Genomic DNA, 17,755 nt, shown 5'->3' on the forward strand with positions numbered 1-17,755 from the left:
GACAGCAATAAGTCCGCCTAGTGCGGCAAAAGCCCATATGTGCCCATTTTTGGTCAATGACCCCTTTCCCAAGCATTTTACCACAGAAGAGCCGAGCACTGGGCTCTGGGAAAGCTTGTACCCATTGGAAACTGAATGCTAGGCAGATGTTCTACCACAAGGCCGCCAGTATAGTCTTGCTGGCTGAAAAGGACGATGAACCTATTCATAGAGGGCAACTCCAGTTTGTTTAAAAGGTTTGTGTGAAAGTCTGTTGCACTCTTACCTGGCAGCATGGACAGAACCAGATCAGCTGTAAATGGAAAGACAGCATCACGACAAATTTCCACTCGTGTCACATCACTTTATTTCCGCTTTTTCCTGCTTAAAAAGAAAAAAAAAAGCCAGGAGCACAAACAACCTGCTCACTATTTTTTTTACAAATATACAAAATGCTACACACCACTTCAAGCCATGACAGCAGGCTTGCCTTGTAAGCAGTGAAATCAAACGACCCGAATGTTTCCTACAGACGTACTGGATGAAACACGCACAAGCAACCTTGCAGAATGTTCTTTTCCGCACTGGCACTACAGAGTGGTATAATTAACTCACTGTGGACACAACATTGCATCATAGCAACCACAGGGATTGCAGCTTAACTTGAGCGATTTTGTAGAAATATCTGAATATCTGAGTATTCATGCCTTCTCTTTACACTTTCCGATTAAAAATGGTTCACTAACAAAGTGTATTTCAAAAGCAACCAAAGCGTGAGTCTATACTCAGGCATACATGAGATGAACAGCCATGTAAATCCTGTTCAAAACAACACGGTTGGTAAACGGAATGTTTTACAAGATAAACCAGCCTGGTATGCAAGCTGCAAACACTGTGTGCGGTATTTCACCACTACACTCACTGTACAATTCAAATCTGGACTGCCTTGGCTCAAGCAGTAGCAAAATAACATTGCACGAGGCAATCTGCCCATGCGATGAAAACGTATCATTAAATTAGCCACATATCCCAGTATGTACATTTCCACAAAAGCCAACGCCAGCCCAGTGGAGGATTGCCCTCCACAGTGCATCTGAGCTATTAAACAAGTGACAATATTAACCAACAAAGCTTAATTAAATTATCCAAATATATGTACACCAAGGTCCATGCACAGAGAACGATGTGCAATCATACATGACTGGTAAAAGAGAACACAGAAGGCATCAGAGAGACACACTGCATAAGCTCAATTAAACCTAAAATGAGCAGCACTTGCCAAGAAGCAGTTATGCTTTCGCACTATTGCTTTTCATCAAAGGGGGGCAATTTCAAGGGTGGGATAAGACAATTTCGACACGCTACCTGATGTCCAGACACAATAGAGAATGTCGAGGTTCTGTTAGACATTTCTACTGTTTCCTTGAATAAAGAAGAAAAAATGTGAAGCCCGTTCTCACAATATATCAAATTTGACTCTGTATTCATGAATTATTGGGTTGAATTTTTCTTATAGTAAAGGAACTGAACTGGCCGAGATGCTGGAAGCAGGTGGTGTGGACGGTGAGTGTTGAGGCTTGGCCCAGCCTTTCTTTGGAAACACTGTGTAAGCTAGCTAATCAATGGCACCCCTGCCATCCATCTTCTTAATCCAAATTTTATGAAGCCTCACACAATTGTTCAGTTTTTTCGACTGATTTCAAATATGCAAAAATTTTTCTTGTAGGGCAATTAGCTAATGTCTGCTCAAACAATAAGGAAAAAATTGCTCATCAGAAGTTAATTTTTAATATACAGATAGATACTATAAAGTGTAAGGAATGCAATGGTGGAAGCAGTTTTAAAATTGAGCTAATAATAGAGATTTCGCAGCCCATTGAACCTCGCACTGACAGGCATGGCAACTGTGTAAGGATTTCAAGATAAGATATAAAAGTTTTACAAGTGAAAATAAAAAATGTGCTTCCAACATTGCATTCCTTACACTTTATAGTATCTACCTGTATATTAAAAATTACTTTCTAATGAGCATTTTTTCCCCTATTGTTTGAGCAGACCATAGCAATAATTCTCTAATACATTTAGACCTAATTGCGATAGAAGAGAAATTTTTGCATATTTGAAATCGGCAGAAAAATAAACAATTCTGTGTGTAGTAGGTTCAAAAGCTGATTGCGCTGCTCTGGGGGAAGATCGGCGTCGATGGAACGGAGGAACAAGTCTGTAGAGGGGGAAGCGGGTGCAGGTGAAGGGGGCTGAGCGCATTCACGGCAGAGTGCGGCGCATCGTCAGGTTCCTCAGAGATCAGAAGATGTGCGATTGGCTGGATACTGCCGAGACATTCACCATGGCGCAATGCAGTAGGGGAGTTAAATGGGTTAGAGACCCATAACATTGAAAGGCCAGCGGAAATAGCGAGCACAGCGTAGGGCAATGGTAGGCACTTGCGGCGCAGGAAAGTATGGGCTGGTGTGAAGAGAACGGTGTCATCGCTACCAGAGGCACAAGCGACGCGAACAAGCACAGAAGAGCAGGGAGGAAGGTCGATATCTTCGGCGACAAGGGCTTTAGCACAGGAATTTGGTAGATCAGCGTCTGGTAAGGCATCGGGCAAAGTCGAGAACCCCACTTCAGCTCGTGCACAATCGATAATAGCAGCGTGACATGATAGGAAATCCCAGCCTAAAATTACAGCGTGTGAACAACTTGGCAGCACGACGAATTCAATTGTATAAAGGCGATTATGGATGACTACTCGAGCGGTGCATGCTGCTAAAGGCTTGATATGCTGAGCGCTGGCCGTTCGCAACGAAAGTCCCGCAATTGGCATTTTCACTTTCTTTAAAGTGCTACATAGTTTGGCGTCCATTACCGAAATCGCAGCACCAGTGTCAATTAGAGTCATGACAGCAACACCTTCGACGAAAACTTCAATAAGGTTTGCCGGCGCAGATGAGGCCTTGGAAAGTTCGACGGGGTCGCAGTTCTCGCCTCAGGAACTGCGGCCTCTAGTTTTCCTCAAGTGAAGCGTTCTGTTGACGTCGCGTCGGAGAGATAGACCAGCGTCGCGGCGACGGTGAACGGCGGTCGGACATGGCTGAACGGTCTGGGGAGAAATGGCGGCTGGCTGGAGGCTCAGTGGGCGCGGAATACTGAGGCGTCGAAGACCAGTACCTAGGGCCATGAGTAGGTGGTGCCGACATTGGGAGACGGTTTCGACAATAACGAGAAATATGTCCAGCCAGCCCACAAGTGTAACAAATTGGCCGGTTATCTGTCGTGCGCCAGGGATTGTATGGTCGTGGAGCCGGTCGAGAAAACTGCGCAGGTTCTCGAGCAGGACTAGGAGGCGGCTGAACGTAGGCAGGTGGCGGTGGAGCATATGTAGGTGGCGGTCGGGCCGCAACAGCCGCATATGTTAACGGCGCTGTAACAGGCATGGGTTGAGGGGCTGGAGGAAGAGATTCAGCTACCTGTTCTTGAATAATGTGGCGCAAACTGGGAGCTAGGTGCGAGGAAGGTTCTTGATGGCAGGATATAAGGGAGAGCTGTCGAGCAACTTCTTTTCGAATGAAGCTCTTAATTTGTGGCAGGAGAGTAGAATGTTCGCCTGCATCTGTCAGGCCAGCAAGGGACTCCGAGTGCATGGTGTTCGCGCGATTTATGGCCCTTTGTTTCCGCAGTTCATCATAACTTTGACACAGTGTAACCACTTCCGCGACGGTGCGGATATCTTGAGCCGACAGCATCTGAAAGGCATCGTCATCGATGCCTTGCAGAATGTGCTTGATCTTCTCGGCCTCTGACATGTGTGGGTTAATGCGCTTGCACAAGTCGACGATGTCCTCGATATAGCTCGTGAAATTTTCGCCAACTTGCTGAGACCGCGTACGCAAGCGCTGTTCAGCGCGGAGTTTCCTCACAGCTGGTCGGCCGAAAACTTCAGAGAAGCTGGCTTTGAACACGGACCATGATGGAATGTCCGCTTCATGGTTCCGAAACCATAGATTGGCTACGCCGGTGAGATAGAAAATCACGTTGCTTAATTTCATTTCCGCGTCCCATTTGTTGTAAGCTCTCACTCTTTCGTAGGACGTAAGCCAGTCCACGACGTCATGGTCGTCAGTGCCGCTGAAGATGGCGGAGTCTCGCTGGAGGAGAGAGCCGGAACAGATGATGGCCGAGCCAACTTGCACGGCTTGGTGGTTAACGTCCTCAGGCATCGCAGGAGGTGGTGATGTGCGGCTGCGGAGTTCCAGGGCGAGAGGATAGATCTCTAACCAGCACCTCCACCAAATGTAAGATGGGGGTTTATTGAGTAGATCAGCAGGACTCGGTCAACAGGACTGGGCAGGTCAGCGGCGAACACAGCGGCACCGAACACAGTCAGGTGCAACACGCGCAGCGATCACGATGCCACTGCCTGGAATGTTTCTCGTGCACTACTTCCTCTTCACAATATATATATATATATATATATATATATATATATATATATATATATATATATATATATATATATATATATATATATATATATATATATATATATATATATATGTATATATATATATATATATGTATATATATATATGTATATATATTGTTACGACCAAGCATCCGCAATTGCGCGCTCTATTGTTCGCCTGTGGGCATGGATAAGTTTTGTGAATATGTGGTGATGGTCCAATGGCTCTAAGTGAGCCTGTTTCCAGGAATCCTGTTTTGTAAGCATGTTTTGCTTTGTGGACAACCTGCAAATGCCAAATTGACCTTGTCAAGAGAACGTCTGGAAAAACACAAAGAAACGTCCCCCTGAGGGAAATAGCAGGAAGTGCTTTCTTTCTTTTGTTCACCCTTCCAGTCGAGAAGGGCTATCGTCCAGTGAGGAATGTCTACTTTTCAAAGGAGACGACAGAGTGACATGTCCGCTGACGTGCAGGACAAGAAAGGAGCATGACTCATACGGCCATTAAGTGATTTCCCGGGAATGCAGGAAAGATTTGCAATTGTCGAAAAGGGACCATGTTGGGAGCCCTATGCGGCGCCACGTGCACTCGGGTTTCTGAGAAGTAAAACCCCTTGTCAGAACCAACCTGTGGTTTCTTTGCTGAAGAATAGAAATGTACCTCCTCTCCTCGCCGTTCCCAAGCTTTTCCCGCCAACAAGTGATCACGCCCAACGAATGAATGCCGGACCAGTCAGTGCTTCAGACCATCAGTGCAGTGATGTGTTCGATTGGATGCCGATACCTGAGGGGCGTGCCCTGGATTTGGTTGGTCAGCAACTTCAGAGAGGGGCTGGACATAGGGGGTTTTTAAGGACGCTGCAGAGCACGAAATGTCGCTCTGAGCCCTGGGTAAACGGCTCATCCAGTCGCTTCTCGCTATGAACCCTTAACGCTTGCCATTTTGCTGATGTACCCTTCTTTTTCGTGTAAATATTGTAAATACGTTTTCTCAAAGTGCCAGTAAACCTGCTTGTACATATTTTACCAACTTCGAAGATTCAGTCCTTCTTCAACCCGGAGTCTCTGCACGCTACCAAGTGAAAGCCGGGTCGCCATAGCCCCAGCGTCACGACAACTGGTGGCAGCGGTGGGATAAAGCCCCAACACTGGTGACCAGCGTTGGGATCTGAATCTACAAGCCACAACATCTGATGACTGGAGGTGGATCTGAATCTACAAGCCACAACATCTTGTGATCGGAGGTGGCATCTCAAGCAACAAGCAGGAGCAACAATCGGCCAACAAGAAAGCAGCTCGGAACATCGATCGCATGTGTGGGTGAGTGCTTGGCTTTTCTTCTGATGCGGACCAGGTTCTAGAACAGGGTTAGATTTTAGATCTGGTAAAAAGTGTTGAAACGCCTTTAGGTTTGGTAGTTTGCACAGTTGTTTTGGAAGTAGCCGACACTCGGAGCGATCATGGACCTACAAAAGCTGCAGAAACCGGACCTGTTGCTATTGTGTGAGGAATTGGGAATTGATACAACTGGTTTGGCACGAAAACCCTTGATTATAAAGGCAATCACTGATCTGGGAACCGATGATGAGGAGCTCAGTGAAGCATGGAACCTCATCGGTCAAAAAAAGGAACAGCTCAGACAGCAGAAAGAGTGGGAAAAAGAGGAAAAGAAGCGTGAAAGAGAAGAAAAAAAGCTGGACCAAGAAATTGAGCTCCGGAAATTAGAACTAGAGTTGAGCAAGAGGTCGGGCGATTGTCCCCAGCTAGCGGTACCTCTTCTCAACAAGGAGGCAGATTTCAAGATGTCAAAGTACATGCAGCCATATGTGATATCAGGGGATATCGGTCTGTATCTGGCTAACTTTGAGCGAACCTGCGAAAAACTGTCCTTCCAGCGAGACACTTGGTCTCAGAGATTATTGACGGTTCTGCCCTGCGAGGCAGCGGAGGTTGTCGCGCGGCTAAGCAAGGAGGACGCGGACAACTACGAGAAGGTCAAAGCTTGCCTTCTGAGAAAGTATAGGCTTAGCGCCGAGGCGTTCAGACAACGTTTTCGGAACGCTACTAAGTCCAGGGACGAGAGTTACCCTGAATTCCTGTACAATTTAAGAGTAAATTTGGGCGAGTGGCTAAAGAGCACAGATTCCTACAGTGATAGGGACGCTGTAGTCGAGCGAATTCTTTTGGAGCAGTTTTATAACTGCCTCCCAGAAAAAGAAAGAAATTGGTTACAGGACCGAGGCGAAATTAAGTCGGCAACTGAAGCTGCCGAACTCATTGAGGACTATGCTTCGCGCCGACAATTCAGCAACCCAGTAGTGGTTAGGCCCCGCAATTCCAAGTCGAGTGTGAATAACCGTCAGAAAAGGCACTTTGCTAGATTTGCAAACGAAGAAAGGAAGGCTTCTTCAGGCAAACGCCCTAGAAAGGACGGCAGTGAGAAAAGTGAGGAAGTGACCAACGCGCAGAACACAAAGAATAAGTTTGAGGCTAGGAAGCCGCTCACATGCTTTAGATGTAATGAGCAAGGTCACATTGCCGTCAACTGCCGGAAAGAAAAGATTGCTTTCTCGTATGTCAGTGACTGCGATGAAAATATGCAGCTTTTAGAACCCTACCTGCATGACCTAGTAGTCAACGGGAAGCCTTGCAAGGTACTGCGCGATTCGGCCGCAACGATGGATGTTGTCCATCCGGCGTATGTGTCGCCTTCCGACTATACCGGGCAGTGTGCATGGATTCGCCAGGTAGTGGAGGAACAGAGTGTGTGCTTGCCAATCGCGAACGTGGTCGTCGAGGGCCCTTTCGGCGAATTAACAACCGAGGCTGCCGTTTCAGGAAAGCTTCCTAAGTGCTATCCGTATTTGTTTTCCAACAAATCGGACATGCTACTGCGAAAGAGGGGCATCCTTTTCGGAGACCGAGTTGTGCAAGCCTTAACACGTTCAAAGGCACGAGAACTAGCTACACTGCTCATACCAGAAAATTCCACAGTGGAGGAAACGGCAGTTAAGACAGTGGTCGATAGCAGGTCAGAAAGCTTTGAGAGCGAGGCATCTCATATAAGTCAACTTGAAAGGGAGCTTGATGAGACGCGGAAGGAGGACGTTCTTGAGAGTAACCTCTTGCCGCCAGTGTCTAGTAATCTCCCGAGACTTTTAAGTGGAACCCGAGAGGACTTAGCTATCGAGCAAGCCGTGGTAAATCTAACGTTAAACCTTCCCGAGGAGATGGGGGACAACTTGATTTGCCTCAGCGGAAAGGGAAGCAACGCTCAGGAGCTTCTCAAAAAGACGGAGCAGAGAGGAGAACTAAAGAAATCCCAGCTGTCCGATCTGGGCGAAATAATAACAGAGTTTGAGGCCTGCTTCGTGGACAGGCCAGGCAGGACTGATTTGACTGAGCACGATATTGAGCTGACTTCAGACGTGCCAGTGCGATCAAGGTGCTACCGATTTTCTCCAAGGCAAAGAGAAATTCTGGATAGGGAAGTAACTCGCATGCTGGAATTAGGAGTAATAAAACCCTCGGAAAGCGATTATGCTTCGCCTATGATCTTAGTAGAAGCTCCAGGTAAAGACCCTAGGCCTGTGGTAGACTACCGAAAGCTAAATTCTCTCACCAGGGATCAAGTGTATCCTATTCCGAATATTGAGGAGAGAGTAGAACAGGTCAGTAGAGCGGCATATGTGACTACGCTGGACCTTACTCGAGGATACTGGCAAGTACCGCTCACTGAACGCGCCAGCAGATACGCGGCTTTCGTCACTCCGACGGGCAGCTACCAGCCAACAATGATGAGTTTCGGGCTCAAAAATGCTCCATTTTGTTTTTCCCGACTCATGGATAGGGTTTTAAAGGGGTGTGAAACATTCGCGGTGCCTTATTTGGACGACATTGCGGTTTTTTCCGACTCATGGGCGGACCATATGGTACATCTAAGAGCTGTACTGAGCCTTTTGCGTCAAACTGGACTAACCGTAAAGGCCGAGAAATGTTGCCTGGCAAGGGCGACCGTGGACTACTTGGGTCACAATGTAGGTCAAGGTTTCAGGAAACCCAGCGAGATTAAGATTTCTGCGGTAGCAGACTACCCGCGGCCGAGCACGAAGACGGAAATTCGAGCATTCCTAGGTCTGACTGGGTACTACAATCACTACATCCCTAACTATTCAGCTTTGGCTAGCCCTCTGACCGACGCTCTCCGCAAGACAGAACCGACAAATGTAGTCTGGGACGAACAAAAGGAAGCCTCCTTCGTAAACCTGAAGGCTGTGCTGATTAGCCGTCCGGTATTGCGAGCTCCAGACTATGGCCGAGAATTCACGGTCCAGTGTGATGCCAGTGATCGAGGGTTAGGTGCTGTTCTCTGCCAGAGAGATGACGACGGTAATGAGCACCCCGTGCTCTACTTGAGCAGAAAACTGAGTTCTAGAGAGAGGGCTTATTGCGCGTCAGAGAAAGAGTGCGCTTGCATTCTATGGGCCATTCAAAAATTGCAGTGCTATCTTGGAGGGGCCAAATTCACCGTAGAGACGGACCATTGTCCCCTGGCTTGGCTGCAAACTGCGACATCGAAGAACAGTCGCCTTCTTAGGTGGAGCTTGATTTTACAGCAGTACAATTTTGAAATAAGATACAAAAAGGGGAAGTTAAATGGGAATGCGGACGCGCTTAGCCGCTCTTTCTAAGCGGTCCGAGATGTTCCTCACCATGTATCCAAATTGATAATCAGGTTTTTTTTTTTTTTTTCGTGCGCTTGTATATGTGTGACTATGTAAAGCAGCACGTTTGGTTTTCTAGGAATACGTAGGTCCTAACGTCTTGAGTGTGGGCTTTTCTCGAACAACAATGGCAGTTTTCTTTTAACCTGGTCTCTTCAGACGGGAGCCGAGTGCTTGCTTCGACATGTGGTTGAGTTTCAGACAGCTCGAGCAATTTGGCCTACAACAATCAAGACAACGCGACAAGCAACAGCGAGCTTCAAGCGTTCACGTGCAGGCCATTAAGTCGTCTCTTCATGCAGCAGCTGCGGCTGCTGCCCTCCGAGTCTCTTCTGGCGGGGGAGGAGGCTGTTACGACCAAGCATCCGCAATTGCGCGCTCTATTGTTCGCCTGTGGGCATGGATAAGTTTTGTGAATATGTGGTGATGGTCCAATGGCTCTAAGTGAGCCTGTTTCCAGGAATCCTGTTTTGTAAGCATGTTTTGCTTTGTGGACAACCTGCAAATGCCAAATTGACCTTGTCAAGAGAACGTCTGGAAAAACACAAAGAAACGTCCCCCTGAGGGAAATAGCAGGAAGTGCTTTCTTTCTTTTGTTCACCCTTCCAGTCGAGAAGGGCTATCGTCCAGTGAGGAATGTCTACTTTTCAAAGGAGACGACAGAGTGACATGTCCGCTGACGTGCAGGACAAGAAAGGAGCATGACTCATACGGCCATTAAGTGATTTCCCGGGAATGCAGGAAAGATTTGCAATTGTCGAAAAGGGACCATGTTGGGAGCCCTATGCGGCGCCACGTGCACTCGGGTTTCTGAGAAGTAAAACCCCTTGTCAGAACCAACCTGTGGTTTCTTTGCTGAAGAATAGAAATGTACCTCCTCTCCTCGCCGTTCCCAAGCTTTTCCCGCCAACAAGTGATCACGCCCAACGAATGAATGCCGGACCAGTCAGTGCTTCAGACCATCAGTGCAGTGATGTGTTCGATTGGATGCCGATACCTGAGGGGCGTGCCCTGGATTTGGTTGGTCAGCAACTTCAGAGAGGGGCTGGACATAGGGGGTTTTTAAGGACGCTGCAGAGCACGAAATGTCGCTCTGAGCCCTGGGTAAACGGCTCATCCAGTCGCTTCTCGCTATGAACCCTTAACGCTTGCCATTTTGCTGATGTACCCTTCTTTTTCGTGTAAATATTGTAAATACGTTTTCTCAAAGTGCCAGTAAACCTGCTTGTACATATTTTACCAACTTCGAAGATTCAGTCCTTCTTCAACCCGGAGTCTCTGCACGCTACCAAGTGAAAGCCGGGTCGCCATAGCCCCAGCGTCACGACAATATGGTCACCCCGCCGGGGTGGCGCAGTGGTTACGGCGCTCGACTACTGTTCCCAAGGACGCGGGATCGAATCCCGGCCTCGGCGGCAGCTTTTCGATGGAGGCGAAAAGCGAGGCGCCCGTGTGCTGTGCGATGTCAGTGCACGTTAAAGAACCCCAGGTGGTCGAAATTTCCGGAGTCCTCCGCTACGGCGTCTCTCATAGCCTGAGTTGCTTTGGGACGTTAAAACCCCACAAACCAAACCAAACCATATATGGTCATGATTGAAGTATATAATCAACATACACCACACCGCATGTGTGTCTACTTCTTGTGAGTACGCGTAGCCGTTACTTTGGCGAACTCGATCATGTTCTCGTTGACAGTTGCCGTTTATTACAACGCACAGGCCAAAAGCATCGCGGCTGGATAATGGAAAAACTTCGTTGTCAATGTGCTACTTGAAAATTTATCAAGTTAACCGAAACGTTGGCGTCGGCTGACGCGATGTTGCACACAGCCGGCCGCAGCTTGTTGGCGATGCCAAGCCTAGCAGACGGCCCGGCCTGCACTCCGCCATTCGTTTGGAAGCAGCTGGTGCCCATGCTGCACCTAAACTGCAGGAACTGGCGCTGCACGCTTGCGGCACCGCCGCAGAACTTTACGGAACTGGTGCAAAGTGTGCGGCTGAATCGAACGGACCTTTAGATTGCGTTCACAGACACCTTTAAGTAACAATCAGTATGACAACAGAGACACAAAATTTACCTTCCCCATACTCATTTCCTGCCTCAGTGAGTGTATGCTACCTTTAGGTTGTTTTCAGAGAAACCTTTTAGCTACAATCGCCGTTTAACTCGCTGAAAGCGTCGTCTGCTCCAGTGCGCCTACGGGATATCGTTTGGCAGTACGCCGCCGAGAGACCCCGGCATGGGCGACCGCGCCAAGCAGAGCGAAAACAGGCGCCATTACCTGATGTATAAATAAACAATTTTGCTGGTTATACCAGCTACGTCTACCACATGGAGGCAGCGGCGGGATAACCAACGCAGCGTGACACCCAGAAGGACAGCGAGCCCAACGTACGCGGCCGCAGCGTCATGCCAGACACTCGCGGCGCGAACTAAGAGCGCGCGAGCGGCACTTCGAGAATGACGTTCAACACGCTCGGCGTGGAACTGCCGACAAAGCTCGATTTCCCCAAGCCCGAAGATTGGACACGATGGCACCGCAGGCGGGAACGCTACCGACTCATCTCCGGTCAGACAGGACAGGACGAGACGACGCAAATCAACACATTACTCTACGCCATGGGCGAAGAAGCGGAGGACGTGATCGCTGCTTTTAAACTGACAGACGAACAGATGGCATCATACTCCGCCGTGGTGAGTGCTTTTGAAAAGCATTTCCTACCTCGAAAGAATGTCATCTATGAGAGAGTGCGATTTAACTCTCGGAAACAAGAGCAGCATGAAAACGTCGACGCGTTTGCGACTGAACTGTTCAAGATGGCCGAAAGATGCGATTACGGAACTCTCAAAGACGAACTGATTCGGGACAGGCTCGTGGTCGGCTTGCGAGACGTAAACCTCAGCGAAAGCCTGCAGCTTGACGCAGAACTCACTCTCGAAAAAGCAATCACAGCTTCCCGCAATTCAGAGAGCGTGAAACTTCAACACAAGGAAATTCGCTCCATCGAACAACCAGCTCTCAACATGGGAGAAGTTCGATCGCGGCCAGACAAACGTCAAAACTCGCCGGAACGAAGCGAAGGTGCCTTTCAAGTCGCCCCCTCAAAGTACACACAATTAAGACGGGAGACGAACGCTGCAAGTGGTGTGGTGGTGTGCGTGACCACACGAAGACACAGTGTCCCGCGATAGACAAGACGTGCAACCAATGTGGGAAAAAAGGCCACTACGCCCGCGTCTGCATGTCTAAGCCGAAGGACGAGACCTCGAGTATCCGACAATGACCAAAAGATCTCGGAGAGCTATATCTATAGGCTATATATATAGGCTATAGGCGAAATCAAAGTGGGAGTGAGCACACCGTGGAGGATTACTGCTACCGTGAACAACTTGCCTTTTACATTCAAGGTCGACACCGGCGCGGGTGTGACTGCAATCGCACACGACCAGTACGACAGAACCGTCATGGGACCCACCAAGTCAACGCAACAGCTGTTGATAGGCCTAGGCCAGACAGCGATAGCCACTGTTGGCTAAATCGATGCAAAAGTCACCTGGCGCAACACTGAAGTCCAAGAAGCAGTCTTCAATCATCAAAGGATTGAAAGAACCGCTGCTCAGTCGACCAGCTATAGAATCACTTGGGATTCTACAGCGCCTTTTTGAGCTAGACGAAACTTTCGCACAATCAACTATGTCCCCAACTTCTTGGCGTCATACCCAAAGCTAACGTCTGGGATTGGAATCATGAAGACTGAGTACCGCATCAAAGTCAAAAAGGATGCTGAGCCATACGCAGTCTGTTATCCTAGGCGCGTGCCTCTTCCACTGCTTCCACTAGTGAAGAAAGAACTAGAAAGAATGAAAGACTTGGGAGTCATCCAAAAGATCGAGCGAGCAACCGAGTGGTGTTTTCCAATGGTTGTCGCACGAAAAAAGAACAATGAGCTGCGCATCTGCGTGGACTAAGGTCAACTCAACCAACAGATAATATGCGAACGTGTACTCATGCCTACGGTGGACGAGTGTCTTGCAAAATTAGCAGGTGGAACTGTTTTCAGCCGCCTAGATGCACGAGCAGGGTACTGGCAGGTGCCACTGACCAAGGACTCTCGCGAATACACAACCTTCATCACACCAGTTGGCAGGTTCCAGTTCCTGAGGCTTCCCTTCGGAATCTCCACAGCGCCAGAGTTCTACCAACGAGAAATGCTCCGTGTGCTCGAAGGATTAGATGGTTTGAGTTGTCTACAAGATGACATCATTGTCTCAGGGAAGACAACTGAGGAACATAACACCAACCGACTGCTGGTGCTGAGGAAGCTGGAAGATGCAGGTGTTACCCTCTACATCAAGAAGTGCTCCTTTCTACAAACAGAAGTAACATTCTTAGGACACGTCGTAAACTCAACAGGAGTCAGCGCCGACCCGGAAAAGGTCAGGGCCATAGTCGAGCTCGACCCACCATGTGATGAGTCAGAAGTCAGGTCTTTGTTGGGCTCTGCAAACCACCTAGCGAAATTTCTTCCAGAGCTAGCAGACTTTACGAAGCCTCTTAGAGACTTGCTCCACCAAGACGCTGACTGGCACTGGGGCCCAGCTCAGCAGCAGAGTTTTGACAAACTCAAGCAAGCTTTAAGCAGGACGCCGATTCTCACTCACTATGATGCTCAGTCGCCTCACACAGTGTCTGTGTATGCTTCCTCATACGGTCTTAGGGCTGTACTTCTACAGCAGTAGCACGAAAAGCTCCTACCTGTGGCATATGCATCACGCTCCCTTACGGATACAGAACAAAGATATGCCCAAATCGAAAAGGAGGCACTGGCAATCACATGGGCTTGCGAACATTTCCCCAAATACCTGCTGGAATCAACCTTTCATGTGGAAACGGACCACAAGCCGTTAATACCGCTGCTGACAACTAAACGACTTGACGAGTTGAGTCCTCGCCTTCAACGTTTCAGGATGCGCCCTTTGGAATACGACTACACCATGTCCCACACTTCCGGCAAAAAGCTGTACACAGCTGACCTGTCCCGGAAGCCATCTGGGAAACCAGCAGACAAAGAAAGAACTCTCGAGAGTACAGTGCGCGAGTTTGAAGAATTAGCACTTGAACAGTTAAACCAAATGCCGGACAGAATCAGGGCAAGCATCAAGTCAGACGAAACACTTTCCAGGGTGAAAACCTTCTGCACTACATCATGGCCAACTGTGCATGGGCTGTCACCTGACCTGAAAAGGTACGTTGAGGTGGCTAGTGAGATTTCGCTCGTTGATGGTCTGCTATTCAAAGGCGACAGAATAATCATCCCGCCAGACATCAGAGTAGAGGTTCTGGAAAAACTTCATGCAGGCCACTTGGGCACAACGAGGTGCCTAGCGAGGGCAAGAGAATGCACATGGTGGCCAGGCATAAGCAAGCGCATTGAAGACTACGTGGAAAAGTGTCCAACTTACAGAGAGCACAGAAAGCCAGAAACAGAACCCCTGCTTCTAACCCCATTGCCAGCACACCCTTGGGACACAGTCGGTATAAATCTCTTCCCGCTGGAGGGGAAAAAGTATGTTGTAGTAGTAGACTACTGCACCCGATTTTTCGAGCTAGAACAGGTGCCGAGGACAGCTACAAAAAACATAGCCCGAGACTTGGAGCCAATGTTTGCACGGTATTGTTCTCCACGGACAATACGCACAGACAACGGGCCGCAGTTCACTTACACAGAGTTCAAAGAACTAGTGCATCACTGGGGAGCCTCACACACAACCCTTACTACCCGCAGAGCAACAGTATGGCTGAGAGGGCTGTGCAGACAGCAAAGCAGGTTTTGAGGAAGTCTTCCAACATACACGAAGCGCTGCTTGCCTACAGGGTCACACCCAGCGTGAAAGGGTTTTCACCAGGAGAACTCTTAATAAGGTCGTCGTCTGAACACCACAGTACCAACCACTTCGAAGCTGCTAGCCCCGAAGTGGGACGACAGCGAATTCAGACAAAATAATGAAGCCTACAGAGTTCGTGCAAAACGATCATGCGACACCCAGCACAAGCTACGGAGCCGAGAGCGCTTACCACCAGGCACAGCGGTGCGCATCCTCGCTGGAGCTGCATCACACGGCGTGGTAACGCAGCCAACATCAGAACCAAGGTCCTACGTTGTACAAACCGACAGAGGACAAGCAACCCTATTGAAAAAAACCTATATAACATCCTATGTAACATCCTATTCATATCGGGTTATTGGACAAGGGAGTTGAGGGAGCTGAGGGAAGTGGCAGGAGTAAAAGGAGTAGTAGGAGTCGCAGGCTATGTGCGTTGTAGAATGAGGTCAGCGCCCCTCGTTGTGGGGAAAACTAGGATGCAGGCTAAAAAGCGGTTCGGTAAATAAAAAAACAATGAACAAAAAACCTTGTAGCACCAGGAATCAAATCATGATCTCACGGATTACACCGCATACCAGCCCAGCACGCTAACCACTACACCACGGCGCTTTTTTTTCTTTATTGCATGAATTGGTACAAATACATCAGTAAAAGATCGTGGTTGCCATGCCCCTTGGCTGACAACCATGTCTAATGGACTTTCATTACCACAAGCTCGCCCATCAGACTCAAGACCTCCTCCGCAGCGTCTTGCTGCTTCAAAATTTCTTTTAGTTTATACACTTGTTCAGCAAAATAATCACAAGCCTAAAACGGCCGACCGGGCCCACGGCGTCCCTGCCGGGGGATCGTTTGCCGCTCGTGGTCGTGCGAAAGCTGTGAATCATGGATATTGTGGAAGGAACCACGATTACACCGGAGGAACTTTCGGAACCAGGACAATGGTTCACGAGCGAAGGAGGAAGGTACGTGCCGCTAGAGAAGAGCGGGCAGAAAACTGCGAAACAGCGAGCCCACGAAAGGCAAGCACGCAGGAAAATGGCGGCCAAGTCGACCGAGCGTCAGCAGACGCGCATCTCAGCACATCTCACTCAGTACATCTCACTGACATCATCAAAATGTCGGCGGGGATCAATCCACGCGAAGAGAAGGAAGATATAATAATTCCAAATATGAAGCAGCACTCCGTTCTGGTCATCACTACAAGTGCGGAGAGGAAGGTGAAGTACGTGAGCGTGAAACACCTCATGTTCGACGGTGAAAAAGTGGACACTTCTACCTACGTGGCCACCCCCGAGCACTGCGGCAAGGGAGTCATCCACGGGGTTCCGCTCGGATATTCTGTCGAAGAAATTCTATATCGCCTAGATCGCAAGGACAACCCCGAGATTCGAGGCGTCCGCAGACTGGGCAAAGATTCCAAGTCGATCTTCATTCTCTTCAAGGAGAAAGAAGTGCCAAGATGGATTTATCTGAACGGGACGCCGCATAGGTGCCAGCTGTACCGCAAAAAATACGAAGTATGCGTCGCCTGTGGCCGACTCGGTCATCGCGAGGACGTGTGCCCGGATCCGCCGAACGTCAAGTGCCGTGGCTGCGGCCTCGAGAACCCGTCAAGAGAACACAAATGTGAACCAACATGCCAGCTCTGCGGCAAAGGCCATGCACTAGGAGACCCCAAGTGTCGAGAACTTTTCCGCACTCCCTACGATGTGAAGAAGCGACATTGGGAGAAGATGGACCATGCAGCGACGACTGGTGGGGGACATCAGAGTCGAAAAAGCGAACCGAATGTAAAAGAAGACTTCGAATTCCGCGTGGACTCTTTCCCGATTCTGGAAACGAAACAAGGCAGATCACCGCCGCCGCCCAGAGACCGCTCCGATTCTTGTGCCAGGAGCCAGTCCAGGGGACGCTCAAGCTCAAGGGATACTGCCAACGCATGGAGACGAGGTAGGAGCATGGAACGTAAGGGTGTGAGTTTTGCGGGCAAGGTCTCCCAGGAAAATAATCACAGGGGTAAACGAGACGAGGAAATTGAGAAATTAAAGCAAATGATCGAAAACTTAACGGGGATAGTCGAATCGCAGCGGTCCGAGATCCAAAACTTAAAGAAATCACAGAGGCAGGCAACACCTCCTCCGCAACAACCCATTAGACAAACGACCTCCCAAGCGGTACGTCAACAGCCGCAGGGACAGGATAAGATGGTCACAGAGCCGTCCCTCCCACCACCGGTGAAACGCAAAATTCAAGACACCGACCCTATTCAGGCTATGGAGAAAAGGATGGAAAATTTGGAAAGGTTAGATGCCAAGATGAGTGAATTTATGAATCATATCAACATCCAAATTCAAGCTGTCCTCGGGGCAGTTCAGAAACAGGCCGAGGAATGCCAAAGGTTAAGGAATGAGATGGCCGCCATAAACGGGTGGCAACAAAATATAGAACAGGTCGTCTCGCAACTGCAAAATGGCCAGGCGCGCAAATGAAAATCAAATCTGGCAGCGGAACTGTCGCGGCTTCCGGCGCAAGCGGCCGATTCTGCAACAGTACCTTTTGCTATTAGATGAGACTCCATTGGCAATTGCTCTCCAGGAAACCTTGGGGCCCGCAAAATTGTCGGGATATCAGTCATTTCATAGTGGCAGGGGAGAGAAATCCTCGGTCACAACACTCGTGAAAAGAAACATTGCAG

Source organism: Amblyomma maculatum, chromosome 6, assembly GCF_055883805.1.
Source record: "Amblyomma maculatum isolate TAMU_Amacu chromosome 6, ASM5588380v1, whole genome shotgun sequence".
Taxonomy (NCBI): Eukaryota; Metazoa; Arthropoda; class Arachnida; order Ixodida; family Ixodidae; genus Amblyomma; species Amblyomma maculatum.